Source organism: Mandrillus leucophaeus, unplaced genomic scaffold, assembly GCF_000951045.1.
Source record: "Mandrillus leucophaeus isolate KB7577 unplaced genomic scaffold, Mleu.le_1.0 Scaffold18, whole genome shotgun sequence".
In the NCBI taxonomy this organism is placed as follows: Eukaryota; Metazoa; Chordata; class Mammalia; order Primates; family Cercopithecidae; genus Mandrillus; species Mandrillus leucophaeus.
This window is the reverse complement of record NW_012101809.1, coordinates 3,301,942-3,307,031: the sequence shown is the minus strand read 5'-3', so window position 1 is coordinate 3,307,031 and position 5,090 is coordinate 3,301,942. Positions and strand designations below refer to the sequence as shown.

The 5,090-nt window shown below is 47.9% G+C and overlaps 1 protein-coding gene across 1 annotated transcript in view; it reads left to right on the top strand.

Moving 5' to 3' along the window:
* Nucleotides 1–528: 528 nt before the first annotated feature.
* Nucleotides 529–5,090, top strand: part of LOC105537776 (chromosome unknown open reading frame, human C10orf76) — a 234,786-nt gene continuing 230,224 nt past the window's right edge. The window contains exon 1 of the mRNA XM_011977448.1: nt 529–665. The gene's annotated coding sequence lies outside the window, so the exon portion shown is untranslated. The remainder of the gene's footprint in view (nt 666–5,090) is intronic.

Genomic DNA, 5,090 nt, shown 5'->3' with positions numbered 1-5,090 from the left:
CCCGAACCTCACCAACCCTGTGGGTCCTGCCATACTAGGCCTTGGCCCCTAGGCGGTTCTGGGGGCGGGGCTTGCGCTGGCCGAGGGGAAGACGGAGACGCGAGGGGAGAGGGAGGGAGGACGGCTGCTGAGGCTGCGTGTGCCGGTGAGGGCTGGGCCTGGGGGCTGCCGAGCCTAGAGAGAAACGGCTTCGCTCCTCCAGCAGCCGGTCCCTTGGACCACTGGTCCCGGTCACGTCACTCCCTCTCCCCTATCCCTGCGAGGCCTTCTGGCTTCCCAGGCGCTGACCTTTGACCCCGCCAGCTGCCTCGAGAGACTCCTCTCCGGTAGTTCTTGGTCCTGGGGTGCGGGCGTGGGGCAAGGCACCTCTGAGAATCTCAGGGCTAGAGGAAAGCCGGTTTGTCCGAAGTCTTCAGGTGTCCTGGAAGGGCTCCAGTACTGTCCCTCTCCAGGCTCTGACAGGCTTTAACCCACCCTTCACACGGAATCAGTGAAGCTACTGTGTTTTCTTCGGGTTACTCGGCGAGGGCCCAGGAAAGAAACCTGTTCCCAGGAGGGTATAGGGAAGGAACAAGTAGAGAGAAACCTGGTCCCCTGGAGAAGGAGAAGCTGAGGCGTGCTGCCCCTGGCGAATGGGGAAGCAGCAACTTGGGCCAGACCCAAATGTGTGTTACTGGATCATCCACAGTTCTTCCTCTCCAGAAAGTTTCTTTTTTTTTTCTTTCGAGACGGAGTTTTCGCTGTTGTCGCCCAGGCTGGAATGCAATGGCACGATCTCCGCACACCACAACCTCCGCCTCCGGGGTTCAAGCGATTCTCCTGCCCCAGCCTTGCGCCACCACGCCCTGCTAATTTTGTATTTTTGGTAGAGATGGAGTTTCTCCATGTTAGTCAGGCTGGTCTTAAACTCCAAACCTCAGGTGATCCGGCCGCTCAGCCTCCCAAAGTGCTGTGATTACAGGCCATTTTATTGTTCGTTTTTTTGAGACGGAGTTTCACTCTTGTTGCCCAGGCTGGAGTGCAGTGGCGTGATCCTGGCTCACTGCATCCTTCGCCTTCCAGGTTCAAGAGATTCTTTCTCCGTCAGCGTCCCGAGTAGCTGGGATTACAGACGTGAGCCACCACGCCCGGCTAAGTCTTGTATTTTTAGTAGAGATGGGGTTTCGCTCTGTTGGCCAGGCTGGTCTCAAACTTCTGACCTCAGGTGATTCACCTGCTTTGGCCTCCCAAAGTGTTCGAATTACCACCGCGCCCGGCCGGAAAAAGTGAGCTTAGTGAGAGCTTTTTCTTTGCTATCCTTTAGTTACTTTGTACACTAGGGTAAATATGATTTGTGTCCCTGCCCGTAATTTAGCAGGATTGGAGTTATTTTGGGTGTGCCTTCAGTTGGATTTGTGTGCACAGTAGCTTCTATGTGAAGGCTTTCAGGATATCAGATCACAGTCGAGGGAAAGAGAGATCCCTCTTGTTACGACTGTAAAGGGGGAATACCCATTTCAGTGACTAGAGAAGCCTTTACGGTGTTTTCTTTTTTTTTTTACGGTGTTTTCATTGACTTTCAGGTTTTATAATTTATTGTTCAGCTTTTTTTTTTTTTTTTTTTTTTTTGAGAGGGAGTCTTGCTCTGTCGCCCAGGCTGGAATGCAGTGGCATGATCTCGGCTCACTGCAACGTCCCCCTCTCGGATTTAAGCGATTCTTCTGCCTTAGCCTCTTGAGTAGCTGGGACTACAGGCGCGCGCCACCGCGCCCGGCTAATTTTTGAATTTTTAGTAGAGACGGGGTTTCACCATATTGGCCAGACTGGTCTCCAGCTCCTGACCTCGTGATCCGCTCGTCTCGGCCTCCCAAAGTGCTGGGATTACAGGCGTGAGTCACCGTGCCCGGCGGTCTTGTTCAACATTTGTATAATTAAAACAATGTGGAAACTCCAAAGTAGTCATTATGAAATTTGGAATTTCACATTGAGCACAGTTTAGGAATCTGTAACATTTGCTGCAAATGGCCAGAAATTGATCCAGGATATAGGAGGGTGAACTGTTTATTCAACACATTTATTGAGCACTTACTATGTAACTGGATTTAGGTTAGAAATTATGAGTATCTTTCCTCAAGGACATCAGAGAAACATATCGATATGAAATTTTTTATTACTTTGTGTTACATAGCCACATAAAGGCATTAGGCTGGGCGTGGTGGCTCATGCCTGTAATCCCAGCACTTTGGGAGGCTGAGGCGGGTGGATCACGAGGTCAGGAGATCGAGACCATCCTGGCTAACACGGTGAAACCCTGTCTCTACTAAAAATACAAAAAAACGAAAACTTAGCTGGGTGTGGTGGTGGGCGCCTGTAGCCCCAGCTACTCAGGAGGCTGAGGCAGGAGAATGGCGTGAACCTAGGAGGCAGGGCTTGCAGTGAGCTGAGCTCGCACCACTGCACTCTAACCTGGGCGACACAGTGAGACTCCGTTTCAAAAAAAAAAAAAAAAAGCATTTATACAGTGTGAAGGGAATACTGCTGTTGCTTGGGAGAGGCAGGAAAATCTTTGCAGGAGGAAGTACTTGAGTTGGGTGTTGAAGGATGAGTAGGAGGTTGCACAAGTAAGAAAAGGCATTTTGACTGGGTCTGGTGGCTTACACCTGTAATCCTAGCACTTTGGGAGGCCTAGGCAGGTAGATTGCCTGAGCCCAGGAGTTTGAGACGAGCCGGCTCAACATGGCGAGACCCCGTCTCTAAAAAAGAAAAATAAAGGCTGGGCACGGTGGCTCAAGCCTGTAATCCCAGCACTTTGGGAGGCCGAGACGGGCGGATCACGAGGTCAGGAGGTCGAGACCAGCCTGGCTAACACGGTAAAACCCCGTCTCTACTAAAAAAATAACAAAAAACTAGCCGGGCGAGGCAGTGAGCGCCTGTAGTCCCAGCTACTCCGGAGGCTGAGGCAGGAGAATGGTGTAAACCCGGGAGGCAGAGCTTGCAGTGAGCTAAGATCCAGCCACTGCACTCCAGCCTGGGCCACAGAGCCAGACTCCGTCTCAAAAAAAAAAAAAAAAAAAAAGGCATTTCATTTGGAGAGAACAGTACCTGCAAAGGCTTGATGAGGGTGTTAGAGGAAAAAAGTTATTTTAAATCTCAGAAATTTGTCCAAAACAAGATGTGTGGTGGGGAAATTGCTAGGAGGTGAGACTGAAAAGAAAATGGGGAGTCATTGGAATTGTTTTTCTCCTTTTTTTTTTTTTTTTTTTTAGCTTCTGAGGAGTTTTTTTAAGTTAGGGAGTGACAGAAATGCAGATTAAAGTAATGAAAAATGAGGCAGTGAGGCTGATTAAGAGTTGTTGCAGTTGACAGAGAGTCTGAAGAAAGTGTAGCTGTGGGAATGAAGAGGAGGGGATTTTAGAAATACTGTACTTCTGAGATTGATTCAGCTTCTTAGGAAGAGAGTGGGCTAGGATTTCTAATTTCAGAGAGTGGATGTGTGGGGATTTCATTGACAAGATACGGATTAGAAAAAGTAGAGCAAGTTTTTAAAGGTTAGGATATGGAAAGAGGCATAGGGGATATGGTGTGGTATGCCGAGCTCAGGTTGCTTGTAGGATGTACAGATGGAGACCTTAGTAGGCAACTGTAAGTGAGAGACCTGGTGAGCTTAATATATTGGCACCAGCTCTGAGTGAGGGCATATATGAAAAAAGTCTTGGGGAAAAAATAATGGTTTTTTTTTGTCTATAGGAAGTAGCAGATTATGCACTTCCTCCACTTAATAATGAGCTTCTCAAGGCAGGGACTGTAACTTAGTAATTTTTTGGTCCCTTTCTGTCTTACACTATGCTTGTGTTATTTATAAGATCTGAATAAGTGTTATTAAAGTAGCAGGAAATCAGTTTACTTTGTAAGATTGCAGGTACCTTTTGGGCTTCCTTTAAGAAGATTATGGGGTCAGGTGAGGTGGCTCACGCCTGTAATCCCAGCACTTTGGGAGGCTGAGACTGGTGGATTGCTTGAGCTCAAGAGTTCAAGACCAGCCTGGGCAAGATAGCAAAACCCTGTCTCTACAAAAAATACAAAAGTTAGCTGGGTGTGGTAGTGTGAGCCTGTAGTCCCAGCTACTCAGGAGGCTGAGGTGGGAGGGTCGTGTGAGCCCAGGAGGTTGAGGCTGCAGTGAGCTGTGATTGTGCTACTGCATTCCAGCTTGGGCAAGGAGGGAAACTGCCTTTCGATTGGGTGGGGGCGGGCGCTGGGGAGAAGATGATTTTGGGACTTTATCTTATAATTTTCATTTTAATTGAGATTGTGTTCATGAGGCTTATATAATTGAACAGGAGAAGAAATGAGAAGATATGAGTGACGGTGTGCTGTGTGAGGAAGTTCAGGGCTGGAGCAGGAGACAGACAGTATTAATTTATAGGAATCTCCTGCTCATTGAGAAGATCTTACCATGAATTTTCATTCTGGGATGTGTCAGAAAATGTGGTTTCCAATCGGAATTTCCTGAAATCCTGTCAATCTGGAACTGGTTCCCCCTTTGGAAGGAGGAATGCATTCCTTCTTGTGTAGGATAACTTGAAAGGGAACCTAAAGTCATGTTTATTTAAATGAATGAGAACTCATCTTCATTGTCCATTTGTAACATTAGGCAAACTCAGTAGATGTTGCTGGGACCAGATTGAATTGTCTTCTGTGAAGCTAGTTGACCTGTAGTAGGTACAGACTGTGGCTGATACCTGGAAAAGTCTTGGTTTTGCCACTTGCCTCTTAGTCTTGGGAAAGTCTCTGAGTTACTTCCACTTTCAGGTATAGGCTGAACACCCATTCTGAGGGGAACATTGTCTAGAGCACACAAGCTACAGACCCTACCTTGTAGTGGTTCGTGTGCTTCCTTAATCAGTCTGGTTCTGTCCTAGCTTCTAGAAAATAGGGATGATGCTTGTCAGGTGATGTCCTGAGTTGACTGACTTTTCTTTCTTTTTTTCTTTTTTCTTTTTTTTTTTTGAGATAGAGTCTCCCGGCCGGGCGCGGTGGCTCAAGCCTGTAATCCCAGCACTTTGGGAGGCCGAGACGGGCGGATCACGAGGTCAGGAGATCGAGACCATCCT